At 40.8% G+C, this 20,847-nt stretch overlaps 1 protein-coding gene across 6 annotated transcripts in view; it reads left to right on the top strand.

Moving 5' to 3' along the window:
* RAB27A (RAB27A, member RAS oncogene family) overlaps positions 1 to 20,847 on the top strand; it is a 1,055,478-nt gene that overhangs the window by 651,775 nt on the left and 382,856 nt on the right. For all 6 annotated transcript variants that reach the window (XM_044078949.1, XM_044078945.1, XM_044078950.1 and 3 more), the window contains one exon: positions 446 to 502. The gene's annotated coding sequence lies outside the window, so the exon portion shown is untranslated. The remainder of the gene's footprint in view (positions 1 to 445; positions 503 to 20,847) is intronic.

Below are 20,847 nucleotides of genomic sequence, written 5' to 3'. Positions count from 1 at the left end.
TAGTGAATTTCACAAGCTGCGTATCTTTGCTTATACTGGGAGTGAGCTGACACTTTGCAGTTACATGTTTTAGTTTGTATCTTAAGTGTATTTATTGTTGTCCCATTTTTGCTGTTGGTTATCCTATAAGACGGGCATATGGCAGTGCACACATTGTTATTGTTTTGTTACTGACTGACTTGAAGGATGACTGAGCATCTTGCAAGGTTCCTTGAAAGATGCAGCTCAGAGAAAATGTAATAGAAGATTGAAGGCACCAACAACCATTACAGTCAGGTCTCTTCTTGCATAAGGAAATGGTTATAATAGCTGCTTTTTCATTCTGTTGTATTTATTCATTCATGCCTTGTTGCACTTGTTTATTTAGTAGCTGACCTTCTGCTTTGCCCATTAGCGATATTTACCCACTAGTGAATGTTTTTGTTTTTTTCTGTTCCTCATACAGATAACCATTTTTCCCAGTACAAGTACGTAACAAAGAAACAACTGTCTGGAATTCCAGGTAATTGTGACTTTCATTGTTTCAGAAGCTTTGCTGTGAAAAGATGGGAGTTAAATGACCATACTAATTATTTCTTTTCTTAACAAGAGGATATGAATAACACTGGCATGTGACAACTTGAACGGGTTGCTTTTGTTTCCTTACCTTTATTGCATTACTGACTTTGATTAGGTTCAGATCCTTGTCAGAAGCAAAATCTACCTTTTGAAGGAAATAGAATGGTGGTGTTATTTCTTTTGTTATTGTGTCATGTGTAGCAGCAGTGGACCTCCCTTACTGTACTCAGATGGCTGTAAGGCAAGCAGTGTAAACAAAGCATGAAGTCAGGAAGTGATGCATTATGAATGCAATACAGTAATGAAAAACACATCTGGAGTTGTGCAATTTTTAAACCATAAGAGCCATCCGTTTGTAGTAACACGAAGAGTGAAGGCTGAATTCTGAGTGTCTATGTACATATAATGAACCTGCCTGTTACTGGAAGTCACAGCAGGTCAGACCTACTTGATCCATGTGTTTTGTGCAGTAAGTAAGGTTGTAAGTATGAGACCTGTGTAAATGCTCACAAGTTCCACTTTTATATTATATCTCTCTTGGAAAGTCCTGAACTACACGGTGCTCCAGGCACTCTATAAAGAAATGGCACAAGCTGCTGTAGCATTGATGTCACACTATCTCTTGCTGATGTCATCTTTAAGATTTGGTGCAACGAAAGAGAATTTTTTTTTCTGATTCGAAGTGTGCCATCCTCTACATTCAGAAATATAATATTAATTTAATTTCCTTACTTTTGTATTTTTCTTCTCACTGTTGCATCTCCCATTGATTGTCAGCTTTAAAATGTATCTACCTCTATCTATGGAGGAACAGTACTGCACCAGTTAATCTCATTGTTTCACAGTTTTTGGTTCTCTGGTTTGAATCTCATCTGGTGTGCCATCTGTGAGAAGTCTGCAAAGGTTTTATTAGGACTTCCACATCCAAAACTCATGCCATTAGATGAACGGACAGTCATCTAAATTACCCAGATGTGTGTTTGTGTGTATGAGTGTGTTGTGTATGCATCCTATAATTATTGTCTGGTATCCTGTCCTGTGTGTATGTATGTATTTATGTATGTACGTACTCAGATGTGTGTTTGTGTGTATGAGTGTGTTGTTTGTGCATTCTATAATTGTTGTCTGGTATCCTGTCCTGTGTGTATGTATGCATTTATGTATGTACGTGTCTCTCTCTGGTAACCTACTGGTGTATGAAGACTGAACTTCGATTGTCTGAGGTTCACTGTTAGCAAGTTTTTGAAGGGAATTTCCCCATTGTTTGAGTTGTTGCAAATATGGAGTTGGTATATATATATATATATATATATATATATATATCTTCAGGGAGAGTGGAGAACTTGCCTCCCACATATCTGAGGATGTGGGGTTGGGGTGTGGCTTGTCCCCTGCAAATAAAAACAGTTAAAACTTGTTTTGGTTATGCAGTTCAGGGATTCCAATCCTCTGTGCATTCGTTTTGTATGCTCATAGTGGAAGTCAGAATGGAGAGCTTTGCAAACTTTACAGGATGATGTCAATATTACCATTAAAATGGCAGACAAGGCGGGAGCGATTATTATTTTAGATTGAGCGTTTTATGTTAACTCATTGATGAAAATGTTATCTGATGACAATGTCTATGAAAAGGTTGAACAAGATTTCATTTGGGACTTGCAATATTTTTTACTGTACGTGATTATGTACAGAATTTTCTTGGAGTGGGTGGCGAAGAGTGTCAGGAGTGATTTGTGACAGACGAGTACCAGTAAGAGTGAAAGGGAAGGTCTACAAGAGGGTAGTGAGACCAGCTATGTTATATGGGTTAGAGACAGTGGCGTTGACAAAAAGGCAGGAGTATGAGCTGGATGTGACAGAGTTAAAGATGTTAAGATTTGCACTGGGTGTGACAAGGGTAGACAAGATTAGGAATAAGTATATTAGAGGGTCAGCCCAGGTTGGAAGGTTTGGAGACAAAGCCAGAGAGGCAAGATTACGTTGGTTTGAACATGTGCTGAGGAGGGATGCTGAGTATATTGGGAAAAAGATGCTAAGGATGAAGCTACCAGGTAACAGGAAAAGAGGAAGGCCTAAGATAAGGTTTATGGATGTGGTGAGAGAGGACATGCAGGTGGTTGGTGTGGCAGAGCAAGATGCAGAGGACAGGAAGCAATGGAAACAGGTGATCCGCTGTGGTGACCCCTAACGGGTACAGCCAAAAGAAGATGATGATAATAACTGATAGCCTGTCACAATATCTTAATGTGGAACTTCCAGTTGTTCCAATTTTTCAAGGACTCCCTAAAATCCATAAAGATATGGTAAAACCTCCTTTTAGACCTATAGTGCCAGGAAGGAAATGGTTGACTGAACCATGTTCTATATATGTCAATAAACAACTTCGACCAGTACTTTTGAAAGTTAAAACAGTGCTGAATGACACAAGGCAATTGTTAAAAGAATTGTATGCTTTCGTACATGTTAATAGAGAGGTTGCCTCTCAATGTCTGCTAGTGACCTTAGATGTTGAATCCCTGTTTACCTGCATCCCTAATACTGATGGCATCATTATGCTTAAACAATACTTGTTAAAACACAGTGATTATGATTTGAAACACATTGATCTTTTGTGTTTGTTTTTGGAAGTTAGTCTTGAAAATAATGTGCTTATGTTCCAGAATACATATTATTTACAGAAAAAGGGCGTAGCTATGGGCACGTCATGTGCCAATAGCTACGCCAATATGGTATTGGCTCATTGGGAAGAACAGTATTTTTGGTACTCATTACAGTACTTCAATTTTACAGAAGGTTTATTGATGATGTCATACTTTTTTTGGAAGGGTGACAACCAACAGTTGAATGAGTTCCTGGATTATTTGAATAGTACCACCTCCTTTCTAAGGTTCACTTCTGTATCCTTAGAAGAAGTAGTTTTCGTGGATGTTAAGATTAATAAGGAAGCCACAGGTAATTTTACAACTAGGCTCTTTAGAAAATCTTGTAGACAGAACACATTATTACAGTGTAATAGCATGCATCCGACACGTGTACAGGAATGTTTTGAAGGGACAAGGGATGAGGATGTCAAGACTGAATAATATTGAAGAAGGTTTTCTAGCAGATTTGCAGATTTGGGTACTCTTTCGAATGAGTTCCTGACCAAAGGTTATAGTAATGTTGAAGTGGACACAATGGCAAAAGAAGTCATGAATGTTAGGACGGGGAGGGCTAAGCCATAATTTTCTGAAGATGGTGACTATTTTGATAGGAGACCATGTCCACAGAGAGGTGGACGTATTCCCCTGACCCTGTGATTTGCTGGTGACATTAAGCAGGTCAGTGATGTTATCTATTCTAATTGGGTCATTTGAAACCTCAGACTCTTGTATTAGAGACTTGATAAGTGAGAAACCCCTTATTAGTTATAAAAATAGAAAACCTTTGAAACGACGTCTCTGTTATAGAGACAGTTAAAATGAGTTCCCCCAATCACAGTCTTTTACAGGGACTCGTCCCTGTGGCAGCTGTAGATATTGTGTTCATATAGATGGTATTAATGAATTTATACATCCCGTCTCTGGACAAACTTTTTTCTTTAAAGTTAATGCTAATTGTAAGACCAGAAACCTGGTTTATTTAGTTACCTGCAAAGATTGTAACAGTTACTATATAGGGAAAACTAATAGAATGCTCTTTGAGAGGATTCGCGAGCACCTTTATGCCATAAAAAAGTGCGATTCTACAAATGCTTTAGCTAAACATGTGTTAGAATCTGACTTGCTACATAGTTTTGTTTTTAAAGTAATGGAGGTAGTGTTTAACAATCCCAGAGGTGGTGATTTAAAGAATTATATTGAACAGAGAGAACTTCAGTGGATTTTGAGGTTTGGTGTTGAAAGGAAACCTGGCCTCAATGACAGGGTTTCTTTATGACCTGTTCTAAAATCAAGGGATTTAGTTAAGTGACAGTTGCTCATTTTAATAATTGATGACTGTTGTTTTACTATATAAATGTGTTTTGCTGTGATGTTATTTGTCTGAAGAAGCACTTCGGTGCGAAAGCGCTCACCATTTGTTGTCAAGGTTTGTTTTTATTAAAAGAATTGTGCTACAGCTTTGTCTTCTGGGGATTCCTTCTACTTTTTTTACTTGAGAATTTTGCTGTTTTTTGGTCTCCCAGTCTAGCCTTTTGGAGGTATATTGAACCTTGTGTTTTTTATATCTTGACCTTTGTTGTTGCACTAATACCTTGTATATTTTTGCTTAGTATTTTGTAATTTGCTGTAACCTAGAATGTTCTGATGGGAAGTACTGTACTGCTATGACTTTAACTTCTAATTTGTAATATTTAGTGCATTTGTGTCTGTGTACACATATATGTATATATAAATTACTTACAAGCAACGAAAATTTCATTTGTTGAACAGAAAAAAAAAACAAAGCTTGTATTCCGGTGATTGAAAATCAGTTTATTTAAACATACTAGCTTTTTTTTTCTGAGTGAAATCAAAAGACAGTGGGGATTAGCAAATTTGCCCTTTTCCCACTGTACTGCAGTTCAGCTTGTCGACCCGCGGTGGTGGAGCTGCGGTAGCGTTGTCGCCTCACAGTAAGACGCTGTTTGGTTCGATTCTCAGCTAGAGAATCTTCTGCGTGGAGATATGCGTGAATGGGCGTACCTTCATTGAAGGTTGTGTGTCAGGGCTGGTAACTCGACACGTAAAAATCAACTACCAATCATTAGCGGACCGGAGTTTCCGCTGTGGCGACCCCTAGCCGGGAAAAGCCGAAAGACACAAACTGCAGTTCAACTTGTCGAACAGAAAAAAGGCCAGGACTGCTGAACAAAAATCAGCTTATCAAATGTACTGGATTGTTTTCTCTTAGAAACTGCAATGCAGTGGGGATTGGGGAATTTGTCTGAGTTGGTACATATAATTAGAAGGGGGTATGGGGAAAAAAACTTTTGCTTGTTGACATTTTACCTTTCAATAAGCTGCTGCTTGGCCAATTTTGTTAAATCGGTTTTCTTTCAATAGGTTGCATTTTTGATATATGGATATGCATCCATTTATTTACATTTATACTAGATGTACATATGGACGTATGGTTTAAAGTCACGGAGAGTACCGCAGCAATGCAGGGCTGTAATGCCTTTCATACCTTTAGACCAGCTACTGCATAGGAGGGAACTAAAGGTGGAGGAGTCTCAGTCTACATTATAAACAACCTCACATCCAGACTAGTTAAAGTGTATGACCCACTGGAACTCCTGTGCAACTCACCATAAACAGGCTGTTGTACTATATCCTTGCAACCTATAGATGTTCTTTTTTCACTGTTGCAGTCATTACATTTGGGTTATCTGCTTGCAGGTAGCCCTCAGTTGGCCTGATTATCAAAGTCTTGGGTCCTGCGTCGGTTGCTGTCTCATCTTCCATGACGTTAGGTAGTCAGGGGTATAAAGCATGCAGCCGACGCCATTACATCAGTCTTTCTTGCCGTGCGGTGCCCGAAGCAGAAGCAGTTCACAAGTGCCGGTCTGCCGACTCCTGAAATTTTCATTTTCGAGTTTCAGATCCGAAGTCTTCAACTAAGCTAAGTACCCCATTGGGGATCCTTTTTCTTGCTCTAAACCGATGTCAGTAAAAGTTAACAATTGTATTTCTTGGGGAAAGCAAATACCTCAAAGATTTTCATTCGTACTGCATTCCTTGTTTAGGCCCAGACCATGATGTACCTCGCTGTCGGTTTTGTGCCTTATTCAAACCTCAAACTATTCATCGTCTGTTCATTTTCGTATCTAAATATTTTGGTACCTGATTCAATTATAAAGAAATGGCTTTGGTAAGCCACCTGACTACAGACATTCCGAAAAAATGCAAAGATAAAGATAGAGACAGACTGCATAAGTCCAAAGCTGCCGACGGCTTCACAGATTTGCAGGCCTCTACTGAGACCCATTCAGAGTCCAGTATGCCGCGAGATGCTTCTTCGACTGTGGAACCTGTGGATGTCTGTACCTTGGATGAGTCCAGAGCCGCTGTGCAGGCACCGGCTTCTGAGGGTGTATTCAGGCCTACTGACTTGCATATTAAACTGACGCCATCTTCTTCAAGGCCTAAAACTCGATCCATGCCTAGAAAACCGATGCCCACACCACATGGTCAGGCCCCTATGCCTAAAAAACAAATGATAAGAATGGCTGAAGACCTTATTAATCTAATCAGGGGAAGCCACACTTCTCCCTCTAAGAGACCTAGAACTGATTTTCCTTCTGATTTTTCTGATCAGGACTCTGAAATTTCTGTTTTCTCTGATGACCAGGAGTTACCCTTATCTACCTATGAGGATTCTGATGCAGAGGACTCCATTCCCTCTGCTTCCCCTCCAGAGGATTTTGCTTTTTGTGAAACCTTGCATACTCTTAGGGAGCATTTCCGCTGGGAAAGGCAGGATTACTGTGACTCCAAAAAGAGACTAAGGGAATTCTTACTCCTACCTCAACACAGGCCTTTAGCTATCCCTCCTGTTCTGGACATTGTAGATGATGCCTTCTCGGAATCTAGCCTGGCCCCTGACTCTTTACCTCCTACTTCCAGAAAACCTGACGGGTATTATAGGGTACCTGACTCTCACAAGTTCCTCTTTAAGAATCCTACTGTGGATCCTGAGACCATTTCCCAGGGACCCAAAGGCATTAAGGCTACCCCCTCTGATACAGATTCCAGGGCCCTGGACAGATGGGGTAAGAAGGTATATATTTCTGCAACTTTGGTCATTAGGGCCCTAAACTGCCAGATTCATATGTTAAAGTATCAGCAGTATATTATTGGATTGCTTAAACAGAAAATGATGTTGATTCCTGACTGTGCTGAAAATAAAGAATTACAGGATTTAATGCATTCTGCTGAACAAGTTGGAAAACATACTTTCAATTTGGTTTTGATTCATTAGAGGTATCTTGCAGGGCTGCTGTCACTTGTTCTGTACTTAGAAGGCATGCTTGGCTTAAGGAGCAATCTTTGCCAGATCGTGTTAAAGCTAAATTACTGGATGCTCCCTTAAACCAAGACTGCCTGTTTGGCAACAAAGCAGAAGTAGTACTTAAAAAGATGGAGGAAAAAGCTAAATCTATTCAAACTGTTAAAGATTTCCTGCAGGTACAGCCTCCCAGATTTAGTAGGCACTGGCCCTCTAAGAATTGGTCCTTTCCTGCCTCTTCCAGGCCTTCTCAGTCCAATCCCAGAACCAGCAGAACACCCAGGCTTCAGTCCCAAGGTACTCGCAGGCCTAAGCAGTGTGAGGCTCCCACTTCCAAAGCTGGGAGTAGTAAGACACCCCCCTATGGTAAACTGTCACAATGACTTAACTTTAAACCTTCCAACCCTGCTCAACTGACTATTCCTTTAGGGGGAAAGATCGCCCTGCATGCAAAAAACTGGGAACTCATTACCCAAGGCAAATGGATTTTATATATAGTTTCTCAAGGATACAGATTTCACTTCCACTCCTTACCAACTCCAAACTGTTGGCCAGACCTACCCCCAAATCAGTGGGCAGAGACTCAAAAGCAAGTTCTCTCTCTTCTAAGCATCAGGGCTATTCAACCTGTCCCAGAAGAAGAATGGGGGCAAGGTTTCTACTCAAGACTCTGGTTCCCAGAAAAGACAATTCCTGGCGTCCTATCCTGAACCTGTCTATCCTAACCACATTTTTAGTAATCCTAAAATTCAAAATGCTAACTCTTCATGAGCTGCTTCCCATGCTAGGCAAAATACCTGCTTGGATACACTGGATTTAAGGGAAGCCTACTTACACATCCCAATAAGGGAATCTTGCAGAAGATACCCACGATTCAGAGCAGGCTACATGCACTATCAGTTCTCTGCACTGCCCTTTGGCTTATATACTGCGCCCAGGGTATTCACAAAATGCCTAGCTCCAGTCATTGCATTTTGCAGGCAAAGAAATATTCAAATATACCCATATCTGGACGATTGTCTAATTCAGACAGAAAGCCAGGACATACTATTAAACCATCTGGCATTTGTCAAGAAATTATTAACTTTTGTGGGGTACACCATAAATGAAAAGAAATCACATCTAGTACCCTGCCAACAAATTGTATTCCTGGGAGCAAGCTTGAATACAACTTCCCAGATGGCCTACCTCACGCCAGAGAAACAAGTTCATCTGACAACCTTCAAGGACCACATTCTTCCAGGACAATTATTGGTAAAGACGGACAACACCACTGTTATGTGGTACATAAATAAGCAGGGGGAACCCACTCATACCCTCTCTGCAGACTAGCCATGGCTCTGTGGAACACAGCCTTGAGCTATCAAGTGCATCTACAAACTCAATTCCTGCCAGGCAAGCTAAATACACTGGCAGACGACCTAAGCAGAAATTTCATGTACCCACAGGAGTGGAAACTGGATCCAAAGATATTCAACATTTTGAGAAACAAATGGGGGAGCCCTGAGATAGACCTGTTTGCCTCCACTCAGAACTACCAATTGGACAGATTCTGCACAAGGACTCCCCACAGACAAGCTTGGAAAGTGGATGCCCTGTCCTTCATGTGGAAAAACCTATCAGTTTATGCCTTTCCCCCTCTGCCTCTCCTCTCCAAACTGCTACTAAAGATCAAACAGGACAAACCAAGGACTATACTTATTGCACCACTGGCCACGCCAACACTGGTACCCCTCTTGTGTAGTGTGTCACTTCTGGAACCATAGCAAGTGCCTCAGACCCCTGCCCTGCTGTCCCAGCAGGAGAGACAGATTCTTCACCCACAGTGTCAAACTCTGAGCCTTGCAGCCTGGCTAATTTCATGATGTCTCCGTTACCATCCCTCAGTAAACAAGTGATGAATGTCATTCTGGAGGCAAGTAGGCCTAGTACTAGAAAATCCTATGCTGAAAAATGGAAAAAATTTTGTTCCTGGAACCAAACACAGGGAATGGAAACAACAGTGCCCAATTTACCGCACATTCTTCAATACTTAACTGAGATGCTTCACAAGGGCCTTTCCTTTTCTTCCATCAGAATTCATGCCTCAGCCATTTCAGCTCATTATAATACAGAGCCACCCCTCTTCCTCAGAGGGGCTAAAAAATTAAGACCCCACAGGCTAGCCCCTACTCCAGCCTGGGACCTTAACTTTGTGTTGGAAAAGCTCACTCTACCTCCCTTTGAGCCAGCTGCAAATGCAGAGTTGAAATTCCTTTCTTGGAAAATAGCATTCCTTCTAGCCATCACTTCAGCAAGAAGAGTGTCTGAGTTACAGACCCTCATGGTAGTGGAGCCTTTCATCATTTTTCATGCGGACAGGGTGTCCCTCAGGACCAATCCCTCCTTCATGCCCAAGGTGGTATCCAGTGTGGCCCTTAATCAGTCCATTCATTTGCCAACCTTCTTTTCTAATCCACAGAACAAAGGGGAATGGATACTGCACTCCTTAGATGTGCACAGACAACTTGGATTTTACTTGGACAGGACTATGCCTCTCAGGAAATCTGAACAGCTACTGGTTGCATTTGCTGCAGAGGCAGAGGGGAAGGCCATTTCAAAGCAAACCATTTCTAAGTGGATAGGCCATTGCATTAATTTCTGCTATAAGCACCATGGAAAACCTACCCCACAGGGGATAAGACCACATTCAACCAGGGCTGCATCTACCTCTACAGCCTTTCTCAGAGGTGGCCCTACCAGGGACATCCTAGAAGCTGCTACCTGGAGTTCTGTACATACTTTCACCAAGCATTACCACTTGCCATTTTTTTCTAAATGGAGAGCTGGTTTTGCTACTGCAGTCTTGCCCGGCCCTATTGCTGGTCCTAATGCTATCAAATTGCCTCCTCCCGTCCTTAGTTTTGGGAATCTACCCAAATGTAATGCAACAGTGAAACATGAAGAACATAGTACAGTTACCATAGATGTAGATGTTAGAGTGTATTCACTGTTGCAGTCCTGGTTACCCACCCTCCAGCTCCCTGACTTTTATTGACTATACCTCTATTCTTGCTTACTATGCTTAAAGCTTTCTGGTGTATTTGCTTTTGTGTTGGAGGTGTAACCTTATATATATATAATTGCTTCCCATTATGGGGGCACCTGACATCTGGGGCAAGAAAAACTGATGTAATGGCATCGGCTGCATGCTTTATACCCCTGACTACCTGACGTCATGGAAGATGAGACAGCAACCGACACAGGACCCAAGACTCTGATAATAAAGCCGACTGAGAGCTACCTGCAAGCAGATAACCCAAATGTAATGACTGCAACAGTGAATACACTAGAACATCTACATTTATGGTAAGTGTACACAACTGTACTGCCCTCCTCCATGTCCCAGGAAACCAATGCTACTGATCTCAATGTACTAGAGTCCCTCACCATTCAACCCACTACAATATTCATGGGAGATCTCAACTGCCAGTCCCTCACCATTCAACCCACTACAGTATTCATGGGAGATCTCAACTGCCCCTCTGTAAACTGGGAATCCTACACCACTTCTAATGCACAAGCCCAGTGATTCCAAAATTTTGTTAATACCAACATCCTGGAACAGTTGGTCCATTCTCCTACCAGGGGTACAAACATCCTTGATCTTGTATTTATGAACATGGAGAGCCAATGTTCTTCACCCAATGTGCTGTCTTTGCTTGTCAGATCTGATCATAAGGCAGTATTGATATAAAAATTAAATCATGGGATCCAGCGGAACCAAAAACCTTAAGGAACTATTCCAGGGCTAACTTCTCTCTACTAAGCAACACCTTGGCTAAATTCCAAGCATCCCCAAACCCAGTAAAGAGCATAGCAGACACTGAGCTATTTACAAAATCTCTGTACAGCCATATTCATAGCTGTATAGAGCGAGCTGTGCCCACTCATATTAAGAATAAGACAAATTCAAAAGGCAAGTGACCTGGTGGAATCATAGCATTAATCATTTATACAACAAAATATATTTATTTATTATTTATTTGGTTTATTTACTGGATAATGTCCAGCTGGGCATGAGGCCCATTTTCATTGGACGCCTGGGGAGAAAAGCTCCATACATAGAAATAGACAGTATTAAACAATCAAACTGAACACATATTAGTTATGTAACAATAATTAGCAAATAATTAACAAATAAATTAACAAATTTAACAAAAAATGGCACAGTTAATGATAAAAACTGGTCACATGAGTTAATAGTGAGAAGAGTGTGATACAGTAATTGCAAGATAGAGAAATGCAGTCTACATAACAGTTAAAGACAAAGCAGCACGTGTGTATACATTGCTAACTGAAATTGAGCATAGAATCAAGATAGCCTTCAGCAGTTAATAGTTGTAGCTGTGAGAATGAGCTAATTTAGGGTAATGTAAGGAAGTAGTAGGTAGCTTAACCAGGAGTATGGCAGTAGCAGACCCAGTGTTTTGCTAGATGCTCCTTAAGGAGGTTTTTAAACTCATGAATGCTGGGGTTTTTAGCCATAGGTTGAGGAAGAGTGTTCCACAGTTTGGCAATTTTATGGGTAAAAAGGGCAGTGCCCTGTGTTGTGGGCTTGGGTAATCTTTAACAATAGTTTATTTGAGGATCTTAGAGCTTTAGGATTGCTGTTGGGTTGGACTAGATTTGTGAGTGCCAGGCAGTTGTAGTTTGTGAATTATATTGTGGGCTATGGACAGCTGGTTAAATGTTAGAATTCTTGGCCAAGTATAGGAAGAAAAGTGCCGTACATACTAAAAGCCCCCAACCAATCTAAATAGGCAGCTAAGAGGGTTAATTAATACTTCAAAGGCTAAATTTGAAGAAAAAAATAGCTTCTCAGGCAAAGGACAACCACAAAGCTTTCTACAGCTGTGTCCGAAACCTCAGGGGAAATACAAAGCAAAGTGCAGAACTTATTGCAAATGGCATCACCCACCCTGAACTAGAGGCCATTGCCAATCTTTTGGCTGACAGGTTCAGCTCAAATTTCTCCCCCCATTCCCCCGTGGTACTCCAAATGATTAACCACATACTACAATCCCCCAACCTTTACTAGAGAACAGGTCATAAATGAACTTGCCCCGATAATGTCCTGGAATGTTTAATAAATAGCGTGAAACATGACTCCCTAGTCCACTTGAATCATTTTTCAGCTGGGAGTTTTCAGTCAGATTTTGTGCCCAAGTAGTGGAAAAGGGCTATACTTATTCCTCTGCACAAAGGAGGTCCTACCATTGATCCAGGTAACTACAGGTCTGTAAGTCTTACCAGCCTCGTATGTAAAGCCATGGAAAGAATCATCATGGACATTACAAATGAGGACATAAGTAACCTACAAACACTGGACTCATCACAGTTTGGCTTTGTTAAAGGAAGGTCATGCCTATTAAATCTACTGGACTTTTTTGAGAGGGTCACCAAAGCATAGGATGACAGTAAGACTGTGCACACAGTTTATCTCGACTTGCCCGAGGCTTTGAATACAATACCCCATTCTGGCATTATAGACGGTCTCAGTAATTTAGGTATAAACTCTTATGACCCACTGGATAGCCAAATGGCTCACTGATAAGGACCCAGGAGGTCAAAATAGGTGAGGCCACCTCCACCAAGAGACAAGTCACTAGCAGAGTCCCTCAGGACTCCCTACTGAGCTTGCTCGATTTTGGTGTCTATTTCTCTGAAATGGAAGCAAATGCTGAAGGTTTATGGCTGACTAAGTTTTCAGATGTTTGCAAGGTGGGGGTTATCAGTGACTCCCCTGCAGACACTGTCCTCAAGAAGGTCTATCTCTGACTAACAAATAGTACCAAAGCCATGGTCTTAAACTCAATGCTAAGAAATGCGTAATTGTACCCTTTGGGAAGTCAACCATCCCAGCTAATTATCATGTTGATAATATGCCCCACAGAGTTGACCCAGTGATTAGGGATCTGGGTATGTACGCAAACAGTAGCCTTAACCTTCGACCACCACGTAGCCACAGTGGTGAGGAAATCTTTTTGTGTTGTACAACTTCTAAGTAAGATAATTACATAGGTCCAAAGAAGTCATTATCCCACTGTACTCCTCACTCATCAGACCAGCCATAGAGTGCAATGCACCCTTTGTATGCACCTGACCAAGCATACACAGCTATGCCCGATCAGGTACATACTAGTCTTCTATAAATTACTGAGGGGTTATATATACCTGGCTTTTAAGGCATCCCCAAATGCCAAACTTATGAATCTCCTACATAGGCTTGCACCTGTCACCCCTGGGTTTCCGGATATTGGCAAAGGCTCTTGCCACCCCCATAGTGCCTTTTTTAGACAAGGCTCAAATTCTAAACCCACCGCCCTAGAAAACAATAATGGAAAAAAACTAAGGGTAATGCTGCTCAATGCCAGAAGTCTAAATCTCAAGATGCACGCCCTCGAAGCCCTCCTCAGTATGGAGAACATCGATGTCTGTGCTGTGACTGAAACCTGGTTCAAGGCTCCTGAGAGCACCCCGGCACTATCAGGTTTTACCTCATATCATGCGTTCCAGCCCCAAAACCCGGACGTACCACAAAAGGAGGGTGTATCCATATTCATCAAGGATACCCACACCTCCAGGCTGGTGGCAACTCACGAAGCATCAGAGACCATTCAGGTGCAATTAACCATAGGCAAAACTGCTCTACAGTTTGTAAAATGTTACAGGCCACCCTCTCAAACTCAGGAACCCCACACAGCCTTCCTGAAGACACTGGAGAGTATAAATGTCTCTCCAAACACCATCATATTGGGTGACTTCAACTACCCAAACATAGACTGGGAACATTACTCAAGCCCCAGTACCCTAGCCCAAAGGTTCCTGGAGTTCATAAACTCAAATGCTATGGAACAACTTGTCACCATTCCCACAAGAGGTGAAAATATACTAGACCTGATCATCACAAACATGGGGACAAAATGCTCCACACCAGAAGTATATCCCTCATTGGTGAGATCAGACCATAAACTAATCTCACTGGAGATCCACATCCCGCTCCCACCCCCAACAAAAAGACCACAGTGAAGAACTTCTCAAAAGCCAACTTCACACTTCTTAAGACTGGTGTGGTATCCTTCAAGGCCCCTGAGCCATTGGAAACCACAACCCACGCTGCTGAATCCCTTACAAATGCTTTCTCGAGCACCTCCAGGATTGCATGGATCAAGCAATCCCAAATAAAATCAAGACCCTTTCCACCAAAGGCAAGTGCCCGATCTGGTGGACCCCAGCCATAAACAAACTTTACAACAAGAGGAGAAAGCTACTACAAGATAGAGCAAAATCCCTAAAAGGGAAGACATCTCTGATCAATACTAGTAAAAAACTACGATCACTCATAAAATCATCCAAGGCCAACTTTGAGAGAAAAATCGCCAAGGACTCAAAAGACAATCATAAGGCCTTCTTTAGCTATGTTATAAATCTGGGTGGAAACTCCCAGATATGCTCAGAATTAGTCCAAAATGATACAAAAATCACTGAACCCACAGACATTGCAAACATACTGGCAGACAGGTTCAGTGAAAATTTCTCCCCTCCCTCCCCCCCAAAAGGACAAATATCTATCCCAGCAGAGTGTAGCCTCCCAATCATCTCAAATGCCGAGGTGAGAGCTGCTCTCTCTAAAGCTAAAAACACAGCATCAATGGGACCGGATGGTGTCCCCGGCTGTGTGCTACACGAACTCAATGAGGAACTAAACCCACACATAAGGCTGCTGTTTAATCTTAGCCTTACCACAGGATACGTACCCAAAGAGTGGCGTACGGCAACTGTGGTCCCACTCCACAAAGGCGGTGCTTCTATGAACCCTGGTAATTACCGCCCCATAAGCTTAACAAGCCTGGTCTGCAAAGCTATGGAGAGGATCATAATGGAACTCATAAATAAAGACATAGGGGACCTACAGACATTGGATCCTACCCAATTCGGCTTTGTCAAGGGCAGATCATGCCTCTTGAACTTGGTCGACTTTTTTGAAACAGTCACCAAGGCCATTGATGAGGGTAAGGCAGTTCACACAGCCTACCTTGACCTTGCAAAGCTTTCGACACAATACCCCACTCGGGTATCATAGAAAAGCTCACCAGCTTAAATGTAAACCCATATGTCACAAGATGGGTTGCAAACTGGCTCAAGGACAGAACCCACAGGGTTAGAGTTGCTGGTGCCATGTCAGACTCAAGCCGGTCACAAGCGGTGTCCCACAGGGCTCAGTCCTGGGCTCCCTCTTGTTCGGCATCTACTTTTCAGAAGTGCAGGCAAACATAGGAGGATTGTGGCTGACAAAGTTTGCAGATGACTGCAAACTGGGCGCCATAGCTGAAAATCCATCAGACACAGATATCCTTCAGAGAGGTCTCATAGAAATGGATAACTGGTGCCAGAGCCATGGCCTTAAGCTAAACACCAAAAAATGTATAGTCATACCCTTTGGTAAAAACAAGGTAACCCCAAGTTACCACATGGGTGGCAATCCATTAAGCACAGAAGAGGTTATCAGGGACCTGGGGACCCAAGTTGACAGTAACCTTTCTTTTGACACTCACATTGCCAAAGTGGTTAGGAGGACCTTCTACATTGCCCACCTGATTATGAAGGGATTCACATCCAGATCAAGGGAGGTCATTGTTCCCCTGTACTCTTCACTTATCAGACCAATGATTGAGTACAATGCCCCATTTGGAATGTATCTTACCCGACACCTGCAGCAATTGGAAAGACCCCAAAAGTTAAGGATAAAGGGGCTCAAAAATATGCCATATGCTGCCCGACTGAAGAAACTCCAGCTCTATTCAGTCGCATACCGTCTGCTCAGAGGTGACCTGTGCCTGACATACAAGGCCATGTCCAACCCGGAATTAATGGACACGCTCCACCTCAAAAAATCCAAATCCACCAGAGCCACAAGAGCAAGAGACTTAAACCTCAACACGGATATAAATAGGACGTGCTGGAGGGACAGATTCATCACCCAGAGACTCCCAATGCTGTGGAACAGAATCCCGGTCCATGTGAGACAGAGCACCTCGCTGGCTCTGTTCAAGACGTATCTTGACCAGTGGATGGGAGATCGTAGGTTTACCCCGGGGATCATCTCTGTATCTCTGCTGGACAGAGGCACGGCAAACTAATGGGTATAGTATTCTTCAACCTAAGGGGTGGTGAAAGCCACACAACTCTGGCTAGGCTTATAAATGCCCTAGGGCAGATAGCCTAGTATGAACCTATGAACCTATATTTGTAAGTCAAAGAGTACCAGAGGTCAAAGTTTTAGGAGCCTTAATTTTCTCTCTTAGTTAAACAGAACATGCTGGAGAGACAGACATGTATCCTAGAGACCGCCCCTCCTATGAAAGAGGGTTCCCATCCATGTCAAGCTGGGTTTGTCTATTGCCCAGTTGAAGTGTACCCTAGACCAGTGGATGGGAAATAGGAAATTTACACTGGGCCTGCCACCCATGTCTCTTATGGACAGAGGTAGCTTATAGAGGTCTGGCTATCAGTGTCCTATTTGGAAACAAGACTTCATTATTCTTTTGGGAAAACTTGGCTAGTTAAGCCACCCCCTGGGTTGTTAGCTTAGTAACAATCTGTGAACATATATATATATATATATATATATATATATATATATATATACATATGTGTATACATATATATATATGTGTGTGTGTGTATGTATATATATATATATATGTATATATATATATATATATATATATATATATTTTTTTTTTATATATATATATGTGTGTGTGTGTGCATATATATATATATATATATACACGTATGTGGATATATATATAGATATAGATATATATAAAAAATGATGCAACCTAAAATAGAGTAAATCATGTAGTTTGCTCTGCATGTGTGAAACAATTACTGTTTTTGGTGTTCTTTGGACATGCAGAGTTTGTTTGACTTACTCTTAATTGTGCTAATTGCAAACTGCCAAAAAAGCATCACTGTAGACTTGAATCTTATTTTAGCTAGAGCTGCTGTACTACAGGTTTTGTTACTTCTTCAGAGTTATTGTTCCTTGCAAGTTTATATTCCATCTGCCACACAGTTTTGATTATGTGTCAAAGTTTAGCAGTTCAGCTCATTCGTCTGTGAGTGACAGTTGACACTCCATAGAAGTGGTAAGGCAGCTATAAGTAACTTGTAGTATTTCATACTGCATGTTTTATAGGTGGTTTTATATGATCACGTGGATAACATCAACACCTCCTTTATTAAAAGTAAGAGTGCGTATCAGTCAGCTTTACCTTTGAAATATAACCATTCCCTGTTCTTCAAATAATTTTTCTTTCAACAAGAAACTATGTAAAATAGTTTCATCACAGCTGCAGTTCATTTTATAGTACTGCACTGACTGCAGCAAGGGATGCTTTCACAGTGTAAAATTGTGTGCACTGGTAATAGTGGAAACTACATAAACGAAGAAGTAACCTTTGTGTTGTGCAGTTCAAGACAAATTCAATTCTAAAATAATATATATATAAAGGGATTTTACCAAGAAAAAAATGTTGGTTGAACCTTAATAATTTCTTATGTGTTTACTAGGCTAATGACCACAAGAGCCTTTTTAAGCCTAGCCATGCATCCCAAATCTCTGACAAGTTCTGATACCCTTGGTAAATGGGGCTTGGGAGATGAAGCATTTACAAGCTAGGGCCTCTGAGATGAACCATTTACAGGTTGCCTCTGTGTCTATTAGAGACACAGGTGCCAAACCAGGGATGAATTTCCTGTTACCTATGCAGTTGTCCGGGTTGCACTTGAATTGGTGTAGGGAGGAACTCTTATTCACATGAATGGGGAGCCTGTTCCAGAGATAGGGTAATCTCTGGGATACATACCTGTGTCTCCAGCAGATCCTATTTATATCACAGGCAAGGTTTAAGTCTTTACAATGGGTAATTCTGGTGCTGTTTGTTTTGCAGATATGCAGGAGGTCCTTCAGAGTGGGGTCTGACAAAGACCTGTGCCAGGCGGATAAAGAAAATTCTGACACAGAAGGGTTTGAGGCAATAAACTACACCTAAGTGATCTTAGAGGGAGAAAAAATAATAATTCTGGTATGATAACTACATTGGAGGATATAATTATTTTTATTGACTCATTTCTGGAATTTGTGGCATAATTCTCAAATATCTTCAGTGTCGGTACACCCTTCTCTGACTTAACAACTTGCCTTAACCGTGGCGCGTCTGATGTAACAGATTTTCTGATGAAGACATTCATAAAAAATGTGTGTGTGCGCGCGCGCACTCATATAACAGTACACACACATGTATAATCATGTCTGTATATGTGTACATGTGCACACACACATACACACACACACACACACACACACACATATATATATATATATATATATATATATCAGTTTTGGGGAACATTAAAAACCGTGACAAGCAACAAACAACCCATCTTAAATGCCAAATCCAACCTTAACCCAAATTTGCTTAATGACATAAAAACCCTTATAGGTAGTGCTCCAACTCCTTATAGGACACTTAACACCCAACATTAGATACCACAAAAGCAGACCACTCCTAATAGTCCATATAGCAACCAAACATTATATACCACAAAATCAAACACTGTAATTTCAATCTGCAAACTCCAATCAATCTACTTGAAAGCTGTTTCCTTCCAATGCGTGCTACACCAACTTGAAAGCTTGACATTAAGAAGTCATTAAAAATTTATTAATAATTGTTTCCTATTGCCTACACAAATGAATGTTTGATATCGTTTGATACTCAGAAAATGTTAGAATTTAAGTAGGGTGACCTATTATATTGGAATCAATTTTCTTGGCTAATAAAATAAGTTCTACAGACTATTTGCCTACTTTATTGTATGAAATTTTATGTGGAGCTTTTCTCCCCAGGCTTCCACTGAAAATGGGCTCATTTAAGGCCCAGTGGACTTTCCCAGTGGACTTTGCCAGTAAAATGCAATAAATAAATATTTGATTGGCAAATATAGTTTGCAAAATTGCAATTGGCTGGACATCCAAACTTATAAGGATTGTATACATACTAAGCTCATACCCTCATTAGAGGTATACAGTAAGAGCAACTTAAAAATCTTGGATTTTATCTCAACAATTAATAGCTCACGCAAGAACACTTCATACATATCTGTTATTTATAAAATTCTCAGAAATGATTTTTAGCAAAACAGGTGTTTCTTTTTGGAATTATTCTAGTGAAGTTAATAAACAAGTATTCTCAGAAAAAGATAAAAAACTTTGTTTACAGTCCACGAAGGAATCCACATCTTCTCTGTTCTGGCATGTATACACATGGAAATTTTTACATTGATGTTTTTTCACCCCACAGAGACTAGCAATAATGTACAAGAAAGATGAAATGAAATGCTGAAGATGTGGACACCCTGATGCTGACTGGATACATATGGTTGTTAACTGCAAAATAATTTCCCATTTATTTTCCCCATTGTGGTTAGACCTCAGATGCCTTTGTAAAGCTCTGTGGAATGACAACTGTATAATTTCTGACCCTTAAAAAAGTTACCCTTTTCAAAGTTCTTGTTCCTGAAGTCAAAACCAAACATTTTTACTCCGGTCTATCCTCTCTGTAGTAAGGAAAATTGTTATTAAAAATTGGAAATCCCAGTCTACTCCTGACTTTAAAGTTGAGTTTATTAATCTTGTGGAATACATTTGTAAGAATGAGATTGCTACTATAAAAGCAAGGGCTAACAATGTAACTCATCATTTAATTGCTTGGACAAAATTGTCTAATCTTTTAGAGAAATATTAAGTGTTCTCCTGTGTATATTGCTTTTTTAATTGTTATGGACATTATATATTTTGTTTTTTTCTTGTTACTATACTGTTAAGTTATTGTGTTATAAAATGAATAAAAACATTTTGAAAAAAAAAAAGAAGTCAGTAAAATACTGACAGCATCCAAAGTGTATCTAAATGGCAACAGAGTGTGTTCACAGGTTACAAGAAAAACTGTAGATATTATTTAATTCAGTATTCAAATGGCCCACTGACATGCAACTGGTATTAAACTGCAAAACAAACAAACAAAAAAAACAAGGCAAGAAAAAAACAGTACTGTGCTGTTTGGTATACATCAAAAATCTGAAGACAGCCCCCATTAAGCATGACAGAGCCCAAATGCACAACACCAGCAAGTGTTAGAGCAAAGGTACCAAGGTATTACCTTCGAACAGCACCTCACATTTGTATCTGATGTGCAAAACATAATAAAA

This window comes from Protopterus annectens, chromosome 7.part1 (assembly GCF_019279795.1).
Source record: "Protopterus annectens isolate FY-2018-M chromosome 7.part1, PAN1.0, whole genome shotgun sequence".
Taxonomy (NCBI): domain Eukaryota; kingdom Metazoa; phylum Chordata; order Ceratodontiformes; family Protopteridae; genus Protopterus; species Protopterus annectens.
The sequence above is the reverse complement of the archived record's forward strand: the minus strand, read 5'-3'. Positions and strand labels throughout refer to the sequence as shown.